This window comes from Oryctolagus cuniculus, chromosome 2, assembly GCF_051225735.1.
Source record: "Oryctolagus cuniculus isolate XC-2025 breed Fujian yellow rabbit chromosome 2, ASM5122573v1, whole genome shotgun sequence".
NCBI classification, from domain to species: Eukaryota; Metazoa; Chordata; class Mammalia; order Lagomorpha; family Leporidae; genus Oryctolagus; species Oryctolagus cuniculus.
Genome location: NC_142868.1, coordinates 99,762,619 through 99,780,283, shown reverse-complemented (window position 1 = coordinate 99,780,283; position 17,665 = coordinate 99,762,619).

Sequence of the window (17,665 nt, the reverse complement as noted above, 5' to 3'; positions counted from 1 at the left end):
CCAGCAAGCAAGCGGAAAGAGGAGACTAGAGGGAACAACCCTGGGGGGAAAAGTTCACCAGGCTAACTAGAAAAGAGAAAGAGAAAGTGACTGATACAGACACGGGTTTCTCTCTCTTTGCTGACCTCTCAAAGGCGACCAAGACAAAGAACAGGCGCCATCTTGGACATACATCATAAGCAGAGCGACCTCAGGTCTGCACCGGCCCTGAGCATAGCAAAAAAACCTGACTCTGGGCGGGGCAAATTAACAGGAGATTAGGACCTAGTAAATTTGTGGTGCTACTGAACTGAGACTGTGAAAAAAGAGACGGTGGGGGAGAGAACTCACGGAATTCACGTGAGCACTCTCCAGAGAATCTACAATTCCGTAACTTTGGCAACCCAGTGGGAGACTGAAGGAGAATTTGAGCCCACTCTGAGGGCAGAACAGATTCCCTGTGTGGTGCTTGGGAAGGAGCTTCTGATATCTGGCTCCTGTGGGTATATCATTTGCCTGCTAACTACCTCCAACCTCCTTCAGCTGTGTGGAATTACTTCCCTTTTGAATCAAAGAAAGAAAGAAAGAAAGAAAGAAAGATCTACCATGCCTAACCTGGGAGTGTCACCTTTGGCACACCAAACAGAGCTCTCAGGCCACACCCATCTCAAGCCACTAAAGCTCCATCAAAAACAGATAGTCCACTTAATCTAGAGTCATAGTATAACAAGAAAAAGCACCACAGCGAAGAAAGCAAATATCTCCAATATGCCAAATAACAAACGCAAAAACCAAGGTAATAAAAACAAGGAAGTCACTATGACGCCCCCAAATGAAAAAGGCACCCCAATTCAAGATTATGAAGATGATGAGATAGAAGAAATGCAAGAGGCAGATCTCAAAAAATTGATAAGAACATAAAGCAGTTCTCCAAAACAAATTCTTGAACTACAGAAATCCTTAATGGACAAGATAGAAAATCTCTCTCATGAAAATGAAATATCAAGGAAGAATCAAAATGAAATGCAGAAACTAGTAGAACAGGAAACTGTGATAGTGATGAGAAAACATAATGAAGTGAAGAATTCAATAGATCCAATGACAAACACACTAGAGAGCCTTACAAACAGAATGGGTGAAGCAGAAGAGAGAATATCGGACTTAGAAGACAGAGAACAGGAAAGGATACAGTCAGACCAAAGAAAAGAAGAGGAAATTAGAAATCTAAAGCATATTGTCGGGAATCTTCAGGATACTATTAAAAAACCCAACATTCGGGTTCTAGGAGTTCCTGAAGGCATGGAGTGGGAGAAAGGATTAGAAGGCCTTTTTAGTGAGATATTAGCAGAAAATTTCCCAGGTTTGGAGAAGGACAGAGAAATCCTAGTACAGGAAGCTCACAGAACCCCTAATAAACACAACCAAAAGAGATCCTCACCACGACACGTTGTAATTAAACTCTCCACAGTAAACATAAAGAAAAGATCCTAAAATGTGCAAGAGAGAAACGTCAGATTACTCTCAGAGGATCTCCAATCAGACTCACAGCTGACTTCTCATCAGAAACCCTACAAGCTAGGAGGGAATGGCGAGATATAGCCCAGGTACTAAGAGAGAAAAACTGCCAGCCCAGAATATTATATCCTGCAAAGCTCTCATTTGTGAATGAAGGTGAAATAAAGACTTGTCATAGCAAACAGAAATTGAAAGAATTTGTCGCCACTCATCCAGCCCTGCAAAAGATGCTTAAAGATGTGTTGCACACAGAAACACAGAAACACGGTCATCAATATGAAAGAAGGTAAAGGAAGGAAACCTCACAGCAAAAGATCACAGGGAATTCAAAGCATATATTAGAACTTATCTTTGGCAAATGGCAGGGCAAAGTTACCACTTATCATTAGTCACATTGAACGTTAATGGCCTGAACTGTCCAGTTAAAAGACACCGATTGGCTGATTGGCTTAAGGAACAAAACCCATCTATTTGCTGCTTACAAGAAACACATCTTTCCAACAAAGAAGCATACAGACTGAAAGTGAAAGGCTGGAAAAACATATTCCATGACAACAGAAATGACAAAAGAGCGGGCATAGCCATCTTAATATCGGACAACATACCAGGGGATTCGAATTCAATCCCATTGAGGTGGCATGTACCAATGCCATCTCACTAGTCCCAGTGATCAATTTCTGTTCACAATTGATCGTAATAATAGGACTAAGAGCCAAAGGGATCACATAAACAAGAATAGTGTCTGCAAATACTAGCTGATAGAATCAAAAAGGGAGAGAACAATCCAACATGGGAAGTGAGATACACAGAAGACCCATAGAATGGCAAATGTCCTAACAGCACTCTGGCCTCAGAATCAGCCCTTAAGACATTTGGATGTGGCTGAAAAGCCCATGAGAGTATTTCAGGCATGGAAAGCCAAGACACTCTGGGGGGGGGGGGAAAACCTAAATGAAAGATCTCCATGAGTGAGATCCAGTGGAAAGAATGGGTCATCAAAGAAGGAGGTACCTTTTTCTGAAGGGAGGAGAGAACTTCCACTTTGACCATGGCCTTGTCTAAATATGATCAGAGTCAGTGAACTCAGGGGGCTTCCATAGCCTTGGCAGCTCATGACAAGAGCCTAGGGTGATTACTGATGCCATAAACAAGAGTGTCAATTTGTTAAGTCAACAACAGGAGTCACTGTGCACTTACTCCTCATGTAGGATCTTTGTCCTTAGTGTGCTCTACATTGAGATTTAATGCTATAACTAGCACTCAAACAGTATTTTTCACTTTATGTTTCTGTGTGGAAGCAAACTGTTGAAATCTTTACTTAATGTATGCTAAACTGATCTTCTGTATATAAAGAGAAATGAAAATGAATCTTGATGTGAATGCAAGGGGAGAGGGAGTGGATAAGGGGAGGGTTGCAGGTGGGAGGGACGTTATGGGGGGGAAGCCATTGTAATCAATATGCTGTATTTTGGAAATTTATATTCATTAAAAAAAACTTAAAAAAATATCGGACAACATAAACTTTACTACAAAAACTGTTAAGAGAGACAAAGAGGGACACTATATAATGCTTAAGGAATCAATTCAACAGGAAGATATAACAATTATCAATGTATATGCACCTAACTACAGGGCACCGGTTTATCTAAAAGATTTGTTAAGGACTTAAAGGGAGACTTAGACCCCAATACAATAGTACTGGGGGACTTCAATACTCCACTCTCAGAAATAGACAGATCAACAGGACAGAATAACAACAAGGATACAGTAGATTTAAATGACACTATAGCCCAAATGGATCTAACAGATATATACAGAACTTTCAATCCTACAGCTAAAGACTTTACATGGAACCTTCTCTAGGATTGACCACATACTAGGCCATAAAGCAAGTCTCAGCAAATTCAAAAGAATTAGAATCATACCTTGCAGCTTCTGAAACCATAAAGGAATGAAGTTGGAAATTAGCAACCCATGAATACCTAGAGCTTATGCAAACGCATGGAGATTGAACAACATGCTCCTGAATGAACAATGGGTCATAGAACGATATAAAGAGAAATCAAAAATTTTCTGTAAGTAAGTGAAGATAACAGCACAACCTACCAAAACTTATGGGACGCAGCAAAAGCAGTGTTAAGAGGAAAGTTTATATCAATAGGTGCCTACATCAAGGAATTGGAAAGGCACCAAATAGATGAGCTTTCAATTCACCTCAAGGATCTAGAAAACCTACAGCAAACCAGACCCAAATCTAGTAGGAGAAGAGAAATAATTAAAATCAGAGAAGAAATCTACAGGATTGAATCCAAAAAACCATTACAAAAAATCAGCCAAACGAGGAGCTGGTTTTTTGAAAAAATAAACAAAATTGACACCCCATTGGCCCTACTGACTAAAAAAAGAGAAAAGATCCAAATCAATAAAATCAGAGATGAAAAAAGAAACATAACAGCAGACAGCACAGAAATAAAAAGAATCAGAAATTACTACAAGGACTTGTATGCCAGCAAACAGGGATATCTATCAGAAATGGATACATTCCTGGACAAATGCAACCTACCTAAATTGAACCAGGAAGATATAGAAAACCTAAAGAGACCCATAACTGAAACAGAAATTGAAACAGTAATGAAGGCCCTCCCAACAAAGAAAAGCCCAGGACCAGATGGATTCACTGCTGAATTCTACCAGACATTGAAAGAAGAACTGACTCCAATTCTTCTCAAACTACTCAGAGCAATCGAAAAAGAGGGAGTCCTCCCAAATTCTTTCTATGAAGCCAGCATCACCTTAATTCCTAAGCCGGAAAAAGATGCAGCATTGAAAGAGAATCACAGACCAATATCCCTGATGAACATAGATGCAAAAATCCTCAATAAAATTCTCGCCAATAGAATGCAACAACACATCAGAAAGATCATCCACCCAGACCAAGTGGGATTTATCCCTGGTATGCAGGGATGGTTGAACATTTGCAAATCAATCAATGTGATTCACCACATTAACAGACTGCAGAAGGAAACCCATATGATTATATCAATAGACGCCAAGAAAGCAATTGATAAAATACAACACCCTTTCATAATGAAAACACTAAGCAAACTGGGTATGGAAGTAACATTCCTCAATACAATCAAAGCAATCTATGAAAAACCCACAGCCAACATCCTATTGAATGGGGAAAAGTTGGAAGCATTTCCACTGAGATCTGGGACCAGACAGGGATGTCCACTCTCACCACTGCTATTCAATATAGTTCTGGAAGTTCTAGCCAGAGCCATCAGACAAGAAAAAGAAATTAAAGGGATACAAATTGAGAAGGAAGAACTCAAACTATCCCTATTTACAGATGATATGATTCTTTATTTAGGGGACCCAAAGAACTCTACTAAGAGATTATTGCAACTCATAGAAGATTTTGGCAAAGTAGCAGGGTATAAAATCAATGCACAAAAATCAACAGCCTTTGTATACACAGACAATGCCATGGCTGAGGAAGAACTTCTAAGATGAATCCCATTCACAATAGCTACAAAAACAATCAAATACCTTGGAATAAACTTAACCAAGGACGTTAAGGACCTCTACCATGAGAATTACAAAATCTTAAAGAAAGAAATAGAAGAGGATACCAAAAAATGGAAAAATCTTCCATGCTCATGGATTGGAAGAATCAATATCATCAAAATGTCCATTCTCCCAAAAGCAAGTTATAGATTCAATGCAATCCCAATCAAGATACCAAAGACCTTCTTCTCATATCTGGAAAAAATGATGCTGAAATTCATATGGAGATACAGGAGACCTCGAATAGCTAAATCAATCTTGTACAACAAAAACAAAGCTGGAGGCATCACAATACCAGATTTCAGGACATACTACAGGGCAGTTGTAATCAAAACAGCATGGTACTGGTACAGAAACAGATGGATAGACCAATGGAACAGAATTGAAACACCAGAAATCAATCCAAACATCTACAGCCAACTCATATTTGATCAAGGATCCAAAACCAATCCCTGGAGTAAGGACAGTCTATTCAATAAATGGTGCTGGGAAAATTGGTTTTCCATGTGCAGAATCGTGAAGCAAGTCCCCTCCCTTTCACCTTACACAAAAATTCACTCAACATGGATTAAAGACTTAAATCTATGACCTGACACCATGAAATTATTAGAGAGCATTGGGAAAACCCTGCAAGATATAGGTACCGGCAATGACTTCTTGGAAAAAACCCCAGAAGCACAGGCAGTCAAAGCCAAAATCAACTATTGTGATTGCATCAAATTGAGAAGTTTCTGTACTGCAAAAGAAAAGTCCAGAGAGCTAAGAGACAACGGACAGAATGGGAAAAATATTTGCAAACTATGCAACCGATAAAGGGTTAATAAGCAGAATCTACAAAGAGATCAAGAAATTCCACAAAAACAAAACAAAAAACCCACTTAAGAGATGGGCCAAGGACCTCAATAGACATTTTTCAAAAGAGGAAATCCCAATGGCCAACAGACACATGAAAAAATGTTCAGGATCACTAGCAATCAGGTAAATGCAAATCAAAACCACAATGAGGTTTCACCTCACCCCGGTTAGAATGGCTCACATGCAGAAATCTACCAACAATAGGTGCTGGCGAGGATGTGGGGAAAAAGGGACACTAACCCATTGTTGGTGGGAATGCAAATTGGTTAAGCCACTATGGAAGTCAGTCTGGAGATTCCTCAGAAACCTGAAGATAACCCTACCATTCAAACCAGCCATCCCACTCCTTGGAATTTACCCAAAGGAAATGAAATTGGCAAACAAACAAGCTGTCTGCACATTAATGTTTATTGCAGCTCAATTCACAATAGCTAAGACCTGGAACCAACCCAAATGCCCAACAGTAGACTGGATAAAGAAATTATGGGACATGTACTCTATAGAATACTAAACAGCAGTCAAAAACAATGAAACCCGGTCATTTGCAACAAGATGGAGGAATTTGGAAAACATCAAGCTGAGTGAATTGAGCCAGTCTCAAAGGGACAAATATCATATGTTCTCCCTGATCAGCGACTACTAACTGAGCACCAAGGGGGAAACTTGTTGAAATGAAATGGACACTATGAGAAACAGTGACTTGATCAGCTCTTGTCCTGATGGTTGATGTACAATGTAATACTTTATGCATTATAGTATTTTTTTGTTCTAGTACCATTGGTTGAACTGTGTAATTAACACACAATTATTCTTAGGTGTTTAAATTTTAACTGAAAAGTGATCCCTGTTAGGAATTTGGAAAACATTATGCTGAGTGTAATAAGCCAATCCCAAAGGGACAAATACCACTTGTTTTCCTTGATAGGTGACAACAAACTGAGCACCAAAAAGGAAACCCGTTAAAGTGAAATGAACACTATGAGAAACGGTGACTTGATCAGCCCTCACCCTGACTGTTGATGAGCAACTTGATATGTTATCCCTCTCAGTATTTTTTTTGTTTGTTCTACTTAATACTTTTGGTTGAATACTGTAATCAATACACAATTCTTCTTAAGTGCTGAAACTTAACGGAAAAATTTTCGCTGTTAAATATAAGAGTGGCAATAAGAGAGGGAAGAGATGTGCGATTTGGGACATGCTCAAGCTGACTTACCTCAAACGGTAGAGTTAGAAACATACCAGGAGATTCCAATTCAATCCCATCAAGGTGGCATGTACCAATGCCATCTCACTAGTCCTGGTGATCAATTTCTGTTCACAATTGATCATAATGATAGGACTAAGAACCAAAGGGATCACATAAACAAGAAGAATGTCTGCAAATAATAGCTGATGGAATCAAAAAGGGAGAGAACGATCCAACATGGGAAGTGAGATACACAGCAGACCCATAGAATGGCAGATGTCCTAAATAGCACTCTGGCCTCAGAATCAGCCCTTAAGGCATTTGGATGTGGCTGAAAAGCCCATGAGAGTATTTCAGGCATGGAAAGCCAAGACACTCTGGGGGGGAAAAAAAACCTAAATGAAAGATCTCTGTGAGTGAGATCCAGTGGAAAGAATGGGTCATCAAAGAAGGAGGTACCTTTCTCTGAAGGGAGGAGAGAACTTCCACTTTGACCATGGCCTTGTCTAAATATGATCAGAGTCAGTGAACTCAGGGGGCTTCCATAGCCTTGGCAGCTCATGACAAGAGCCTAGGGTGATTACTGATGCCATAAACAAGAGTGTCAATTTGTTAAGTCAACAACAGGAGTCACTGTGCACTTACTCCTCATGTAGGATCTTTGTCCTTAGTGTGCTCTACATTGAGATTTAATGCTATAACTAGTACTCAAACAGTATTTTTGACTTTATGTTTCTGTGTGGGAGCAAACTGTTGAAATCTTTACTTAATGTATGCTAAACTGATCTTCTGTATATAAAGAATTGAAAAATGAATCTTGATGTGAATGTAAGGGGAGAGGGAGTGGGAAAGGGGAGGGTTGCGGGTGGGAGGGACGTTATGGGGGCAAGCCATTGTAATCCATAATCTGTACTTTGGAAATTTAAATTCATTAAATAAAAGCATAAAAGAAAAAAAAAGTTAAATGTTTTGTAAAATCCTACATGTGCTTTTGAAAATACTGTGTGAAGTAAGCAAATGCCTCTTCTTGTTAATGAGTTTATCATTTTAAACATGGCTGTTTAAAGTCTTTTCTCACCCACAGTTTTGTATATCAAATTTGCTGCTCATTAAACTAAAACATTGTTGGTTCTGTGTTTAGCTGCTCTCCTATAGGTCCTGATGGACTTTTTCCACCCACTTCTATTGTATTCAATAGTTTTGAATTGTTCTGTAAACAGATGAAGTCAATAACACTACAGATTCCAACTGGAAGAAAGTATGGTTAATCAAGGTTACCAAGAACAGAAAGTAATTTTAATTGGTGATAAAAAACAGCTAAAGATTTTAGGAAACTATTACTAAAACTGCTTTATTGTTCTATCTTGTATGTTGTGTTATGTGTGTGCTCATATTGTCTGTCTGCATGGGAAAATTTATTTTGAGCTCTGTCTTAATTGGTTTATCAAGGAAAGATTGTTCATATATTTAACAGCTAAAATTAATTGAAGATACATTTGATTCATGTAACCTAATCTCTTTGTCAGATGTTTTAAATTTGTTGATAGAAACTAAAAATGTTTTATATGTTTCTGTTTGCTGTTTAAACAAGCCATATCATGTTAGATATTTAAGATACATTTAAATACATGTATTCTTAAAATTTATAGAAGGCATTGGACCTTCCAGTAAATATTTTATAAGCTATTATTTCATGGTTAAAACGACTTGCTAAGATTCCATTTCACATTGTCAGTAGGCAGTCTGGCAAGCCTGACTTTTTCCCACATTCCTCTATTCTCTTTAAGATGATCCACTGACTCTGTCCTGAGGGATTCCTCAAGATGTAGTTTGATTTTTATATCATATGAAAGGAGTGACTAACATATTCTGTGTAACAGCATAGCCAAAATGAGAACTTAAATCATAATTTTACAGGTGGATTTACTTCACCATGGGATCCCAAATCCCCTTGGGCTAGATGGTGAAAGTGGCATCTTAAGTTTTAACATAATTATATATATTGGATTAAGTTTAAAAGTGACCATATTTGATTGCATAAAGTTTTAAAGTGGTCATATAGAAGGCACTAATTGTGAAAGTGATCATATCAATAGAATTAATAGGATTAAAGAGGAGTAAATGCTTCTACATGGGAAGCAGTCCATATAGCAGACTCATAGAATGGCAATTGCTCTACGTAACATTCAGTGACCTCAGAGTCATCCCTAAAGACATTATGATCTGGCTAAAAAGCACACAAGAGAATTTCAGGTGTGCAAAGTCAGGACACTTGTGCAAAAAGGTGTGCCTACATGGAGAGCCTCCCTGGGTGAGACCCCAGTGGAAAGAAGTGGTCATCAAAGAAGGATGTACTCTCTTCAAAGGGAGAACTTTCACTTTGCTTCTGGCCTTCTTTGAATATTGATGGAGTTTGTGGATTAAGAAGGCTTCCATAGCCTAGACAGCTCATGTCAAGGGCCTTGGGTGATCACTGACATCACACAAAAGAGTGTGAATTGTTAAATTAACCATAGGAGTCACTGTGCACTAACTTCCCATGCAGGACCTTAAGACTATGCTTAAAAAACAGAGGGGAGAGTATGGTACCCCCACTATGAGTGTGTTAACTTTGCTTCTTTCACCTTAAAGTTCTTACAGGTCTCACCCCTTGGAGAGCCACCAGCAGTGAGATACTGGAGACCTCTCACAGGTGTAATCCAATTGCCTCTGGATTGATGGAGGATCTCAACCACCCAACAAAGGAAGGGGACTGATCCCCTCATAATGATGGGCAAATGTTTTGCTTGTGTCTTTCCAGAGATCACTCTGCAGCCTGTGTGCATAGCAGCCTGAAATGCCAAACCTGAACCCAGTCTCTGAAAGCTTACCCTCTACAAACCAACTTCAGCACCTTTCCCTGAACAAGCCATTCATAGAAAGATCCTCTTCAGATCAGCTACAGCTTAAATGGAAGGGACCTTACCAGGTGCTACTGAACATGACTACCTCAGTAAAATTAGGATTAAACGTCTACCTCTCAAGTCATCACAGGTGTACTCAAAAGACATGCCTGATTATTCCTGTAAGCCAGAGATCTTAAGCAAAAAGAAAAGTAAATCCTTTGCTTTCCTCACATCAAGAGTGCTGCGCCTGAAGGCAGGCATGGTGTACCTGCCTCTTCTGATTCTGTTATTAACAATAAAACTCCTAATGTGTTCTTCTATTGTAATTCTCTATACTCAAGGTAATGGGTTTATAATGTATCACCACCCACTATCTGGGAGTCTGTAGGGTGTGGTCTTTTCATCTTGAAGGGGCACTTCACTTACAACTGGTCATGTTCCAGTTTTGCTCATACAAATTAACAAATTTATATGTTCCAGAACTCAACAAATTCTGGGAGTAACTGACCATGAATGCAGGGGACACAGATATTGGTGGTAACAAAGGTTGCTCCAGCTCACAAAGAGAATTTGTCAGATGAGATAGGCAGAGATTTCCAGACATAGGACAGGCAGGACCTGCACTACGTCCTTTATAAACAGGAAGCAGCTATAGAAGATGTGATGATTTGCTTAAAGATGTGTTATACACAGAAACACAAAAACACGGCCATCAATATGAAAGAAGGTAAAGGAAGAAAACCTCACAGTAAAAGATCACAGGAAGTTCAAAGCATATATTAGAAAATATCATTGGGAAAATGGAGGGCAAATTTACTAGTTATCAATAGTCACATTGAATGTTAATGGCTTCAACTTTCCAGTTAAAAGACACAGACTGGCTGAATGGATTAAGGAACAAAACCAAACTATTTGTTGCTTAAAAGAAACATATCTTTCCAACAAAGATGCATGCAGACTGAAAGTAAAAGGTTGGAAAAAGATATTCCATGAAAACAGAAACAACAAAAAGAGCTGGTGTAGCCATCTTAATATCAGACAAAATAAACTTTAACACAAAAACTGTTAAGAGAGACAAAGAGGGGCACTATATAATGATTAAGGGATCAATGGGATCAATTCAACAGGAAGATGTAACTATTATAAATGTATATGCACCTAATTACAGGGCACCAGTTTATTTAAAAGATTTGTTAAGGGACTTAAGGGACTTAAGGGACTTAAAGGGACTTAGACTCCAATACAATAGTACTGAGGGACTTCAATACTCCACTCTCAGAAATAGATCAACCAGACAGAAGATCAATAAGGAAACAGCAGATTTAATTGACACTACAGCCCAAATGGTTCTAACAGATATCTACAGAATCTTACATCTAAAGAATTTACATTCTTCTCAGCAGTACATGGAACCTATTCTAGGGTTGACCACATACTAGGCCATAAAGCAAGTCTCAGCAAATTCAAAAGAATTAGAATCATACCATGCAGATGCTCAGACCACAGTGGAATGAAGTTGGAAACTAGCAACTCAGGAATCCCTAGAGCATATGCAAACTCATGGAGACTGAACTATGTGCTCCTGAGTGAACACTGGGTCATAGAAGAAATCAAAAGAGACATCAAAAACTTTCTGGAAGTAAATGAGGATAACAACACAACATACCAAAACTTATGGAATACAGCAAAAGAAGTGCTAAGAGGAATGTTTATAGCAATAAGTGTCCACATCAAGAAATTGGAAAGACACCAAACAAATGAGCTTTGAATGCATCTCAAGGATCTAGAAACACTGCAACAAACCAGATCCAAATCTAGTAGGAGAACAGAAATAATTAAAATCAGAAAAGAAATCTAGAGGATTGAATCCAAAAAAATTTACAAAAAATCAGCCAAATGAGGAGTTGGCCCAACTAACTAAAAAAAGAAGAGGAAAGACCCAAATCAATAAAATCAGAGATGAAAAAGGAAATGTTAACCACAGAAGGATCATCCACCCAGACCAAGTGGGATTTATCCCTGGCATGCTGGGATGGTTCAATGTTAGCAAATCAATGTGATACACCATATTAACATTCTGCAGAAGAAAAAGCAAATGATTATCTCAGTAGATGCAGAGAAACCACTTGATAAAAGACAAGACCCTTTCATAATGAAAACACTAAGCAAACTGGGTATGGAAGTAACATTCCTCAATACAATCAAAGCAACTTATGAAAAACCCATAGCCAGCATCCTATTGAATGGGGAAAAGTTGGAAGCATTTCCACTGAGATCTAGTACGAAACAGGGATGCCCACTCTCACCACTGTTATTCAATATAGTTCTGGAAGTTCTAGCCAGAGCTATTAGCCAAGAAAAAGAAATTAAAGGGATACAAATTGGGAAGGAAGAATTCAAACTATCCCTTTTTGCAGATGATATGATACTTTATTTAGGGGATCCAAAGAACTCTACTAAGATACTGTTGGAACTCATAGAACTCATAGAAGAGTTTGGCAAAGTAGCAGTATATAAAATCAATGTACAAAAATCAACAGCCTTTGTATACACAGGCAGTGCCATGGCGGAGAAAGAACTTCGAATATCAATCTCATTCACAATAGCCACAAAAACAATCAAATACCTTGGAATAAACGTAACCAAGGATGATAAAGATCTCTACGATGAGAATTACAAAAAGTTAAAAAAAAGAAATATAAGAGGATACCAAAAAATGTAAAAATACTCCATGGATTGGAAGAATCAATATCATCAAAATGTCCATTCTCCCAAAAGCAAGTTATAGATTCAATGCAATCCCAATCAAGATACCAAAGACCTTCTTCTCATATCTGGAATAAATGATGCTGAAAATCATATGGAAACACAGGAGACCTCAAATAGCTAGAGCAATCTTGTACAACAAAAACAAAGCCAGAGGCATCACAATGCCAGATTTCAGGACATACTACAGGGAAGTTGTTATCAAAACAGCATGGTACTGAAACAGAAACAGATGGATAGACAAATGAAACAGAATAGAAACACCAGAAATCAATCCAAACATCTACAGCCAACTTATATTTGATCAAGGAGCTAAAACCAATCCCTGGAGCAAGGACAGTCTATTCAAAAAATGGTGCTGGGAAAACTGGATTTCCACATGCAGAAGCATGAAGCAAGACCCCTACCTTACACCTTACACAAAAATCCACTCAACATGAATAAAAGACTTAAATCTATGACCTGACACTAAAAAATTATTAGAGAACATTGGAGAAACCCTGCAATATATACGTACCAGCAAGGACCTCTTGGAAAAGAACCCAAAGGCACAGGCAGTCAAAGCTAAAATTAACAATTGGGATTTCATCAAATTGAGAAGTTTCTGTACTGCAAAAGAAACAGGAAAGTGAAGAGGCAACTGACAGAATGGGAAAAAATGGGAAAAAATATTTGCAAACCATGCAACAGATAAAGGGTTAATAACCAGAATCTACCAAGAGATCAAAAACTCCAAAACAACAAAACAAACAACCCACTTAAGAGATGGGCCAAGGACCTCAAGGGATTTTTTTAAACTTTTATTTAGTAAATATAATTTTCCAAAGTACAGTTTATGGATTACAATGATTTCCCCCCCCCATAACTTTCCTCCCACCCACAACCCTCCCATCTCCAGGTCCCTCTCCCATTCCATTCACATCAAGATTCATTTTCAATTATCTTTATATACAGAAGATTGATTTAGTATATATTAAATAAAGATTTCATCAGTTTGCACCCACACAGAACATAAAGTGTAAAATACTGTTTGAGTACTAGTTATAGCATTAATTCACATTGTACAACACATTAAGGACAGAGATCCCACATAAAGAGTAAGTACACAGTGACTCCTGTTGTTGACTTAACAATTCGACACTCTTGCTTATGGTATCAGAAATCTCCATAGGCCTTAGTCATGAGTTTCCAAGGCTATGGAAGCCTCTTGAGTTTGCTGACTTTGATCTTATTTAGACAAGGTCATAGTCAAAGTGGAAGTTCTCTCCTCCCTTCAGAGAAGGTACCTCCTTCTTTGATGACCCGTTCTTTCCACTGGAATCTCATTCACGGAGACCTTTCATTTAGGGTTTGTTTTTTTTTTTTTTTTCCAGAGTGTCTTGGCTTTCCATGCCTAAAATACTCTGGCTCTTCAGCCAGATCCGAGTGCCTTATGGGCTGATTCTGAGGCCAGAGTGCTGTTTAGGACATCTGCCATTCTAGGAGTCTGCTGTGTATCCCATTTCCCATGTTGGATCATTCTCTCCCTTTCTTATTCTATCAGTTAGTATTAGCAGACACCAGTCTTGTTTGTGTGATCCCTTTGGACATTTTTCAAAAGAGGAAATCCAAATGGCCAACAAATATGAAAAAAATGTTCAGGATCCCTAGCAATCAGGGAAATGCAAATCGAAACCACAATGAGGTTTCACCTCACCCTGGTTAGAATGGCTCACATACAGAAATCTACCAACAACAGATGCTGGTGAGGATGTGGGGAAAAGAGGGCATTAAACCGGTGTTGGAGGGAATGCAAACTGGTAAAGCCACTATGTAAGCCAGTCTGGAGATTCCTCAGAAACCTGAATATCACCCTACGATATAACCTAGCCATCCCATTCCTTGGAATTTACCCAAAGGAAATGAAATTGGTAAACAAAAAAGCGGTTTGCAGCTTAATGTTTATTGAAGCTCAATTCACAATAGCTAAGACCTGGAATCAACCTAAATGCCCATCAACAGTAGACTGGATAAAGAAATTATGGGACATGTACTCTATAGAATACTACACAGCAGTCAAAAACAATGAAATCCAGTCATTTGCAACAAAATGGAGGAATTTGGAAAACATCATGATGAGTGAAATGAGCCAGTGCCAAAGAGACAGATATCATATGTTCTCCCTGATCGGTGACAACTGACCAAGTACCAAAACGGAAACCGTTGCAGTGAAATGAACACTATAAGAAACAATGACTTGATCAGCCTTTGTCCTGACTGTTGATGAACAACTTAATAGTTTATCCCTTTTAGTGTTTTTTTTTTTTGTCCTACTTAATACTATTTGTTGAACTCTGTAATTAACACACAATTATTCTTAGGTGTTTAAATTTAACTGAAAAGTAATCTCCGTTAAATATAAGCGTGGGAATAAGTGAGGGAGGAGATGTACAATTTTGGACATGCTCAAGATGACTTGCCCCAAATGGTAGAGTTAGAAACATGCCAGGGGATTCCAATTCAATCCCATCAAGGTGGCATGTACCAATGCCATCTCCCTCGTCCAAGTGATCAATTTAAGTTCACAATTGATCATAATGATAGGACTAAGAACCAAAGGGATCACATAAACAAGACTGTTGTCTGCTAATACTGATAGGATTAAGAAGGAGAGAACAATCCAACATGGGAAGTGAGATACACAGCAGACTCATAGAATGGCAGATGCCCTAAACAGCACTCTGGCCTCAGAATTAGCCCTTAAGGCATTTGGATCTGGCTGAAGAACCCATGGCCCATGAGAGTATTTTAGGCATGGAAAGCCAAGACAGCCACAAAGAAAAAAAAGTAAGACTTAAATGAAAGATCTCTGCGAGTGAGATCCCAGTGGAAAGAAGGGTCATCAAAGAAGGAGGTACCTTTCTCTGAAGGGAGGAGAGAACTTCCACTTTGACTATGACCTCATTTAAATAAGATCAGAGTCAGCAAACTCAAAATGCTTACATAGCCTTGGCAACTCATGACAAGAGCCTAGGGTGATTACTGACACCATAAACAAGAGTGTCAATTTGTGAAGTCAACAACAGGAGTCACTGTGCACTTAGTCCTCATGTAGGGTCTTTGTCCTTAGTGTGTTGTACAATGTGAATTAACGCTATAACTAGGACTCAAACAGTATTTTACACTTTGTGTTTCTGTGTGGGTGCAAACTGTTGAAATCTTTATTTAATTTATACTAAATTGATCTGTATATAAAGATAATTGAAAATGAATCTTGATGTGGATGGAATGGGAGAGGGACCTGGAGATGGGAGGGTTGTGGGTGGGAGAGAAGTTATGGGGGAGAAAACCATTGTAATCCATAAACTGTACTTTGGAAATTTATGTTTATTTAATATAAGTTTTTTAAAAAATATGTGATGATTCTACACCCTTCAACATCCCTAGGACTAAGGGAATGGAGTCTCTGAAGGGGGGATGATGCAGGCAGTCATATATCATTAGACTTGAGAGCTGGAAGGCTACGCCTTCATCACACTGTCCCCAGCCCCCATGTGATCTCATGCCCCTGCTATCCCATACCTGTGCACTGCCTGCCAATTACAAAGGCCTGAAACATGGTGGGCCTGGCCTTTTTCCCTTTGCCCTTCTTTTCCTCCCTGCCCTTAATCCCCGTGCTAGGCATTCTTCAATTTAATTTAAAGCTTATTGTGGGTTGTGGCTTGTTGCCGTGCCACCCTAAGCAGAGTCACACTTGCCCTAAAACAAAAGGGTGAGATGTGGGTGATCCTGCGAGAATTTCTGCCTAGCCCATGTGGCTAGCCTGACTGATGGTGGGATGTGGGAGCCTCAGGCACATTTCCTCCCTCCCCCACCTTCTGCCAATTAGGTAAACTGCTGCTGTGGGTGGTCCAGGCCCACCTGGAAAGCTACCCTAACTATGAGACCTTCAAGCTAATTGGAGATGTATATTGGTGCCAGTGTTGGTTCTGTCCCATAGAGTTAGGGTTGCCCTGAATTAGTTACGCCCCTTCTGCCTGCCCTTTGAAAGTGTACATGGTCATTAATAAAGGTGGACATGTTCACTGAAGCCTGTCCCCGGTGCTTCCTGTGGAAGAACACCATTGCCTCACTCTCCCCGATGGTGTGGGCCTCACAGGACAAGTCCACAGCTCTTGGCCTGCTGCCTGCTTGGTATGGCCCCTACTTAATTTCCAGACTTTCCTTCCTCCTTTAGATAGAGCCCTCACTCTCCTATGCATTTCTCTCACTGAATAAAATTTAAAAACTCAGCTTATCATCTGGTCTATTTGAGCCAGTATTCAGAATTTGTCTCTGAATTCATGGCAAGAACCCCCACAGATTATTAATTTCAGAAATATTAATAAGTGCTGAAGTCTCAGGGCCAAATTATGGAGTCTTTTATTTCTAAAAGCCAGTGGCTGCACAGGGGCGTGTGCTCTCCAAATCATAGTGCCCTGATAGAGCTCAAGGGTAAGCTTCTAAAGGCCAAAACCATATCTTGTTGAAGTTAATTACAAAGCCAAGCATTTGTTACAGGAGCTAGAGCAAGCAACATTATGCTTATCTCAGGGGCATTAACCAGTTTCCCAGTACTTAATGTAAATAAACTTACAGATAACCTCTCACAAGATTAGTTTTTGAGTAGCTAGCAGTTGTGGGAGTGGTTACAAAAAAATAGAGGACAATCAGGGACAAAATGGAGTGACTCTGGTCAGGCCATAGCTCATTTGCACTTGAAAATCAGTAAAACTTAGCCTGAGGAGCTGCAGCACCTCCTGCATGGACCCAGAGGCCCCTCTGACTTTGACCATCTTGACCTCAGCATGACCCCAGCATGGCTCCCCATTCTCTGTTACAGGAAACTGGGTTGCCAGCATCACTGCAGAGAAAAAGGACAGTCCCA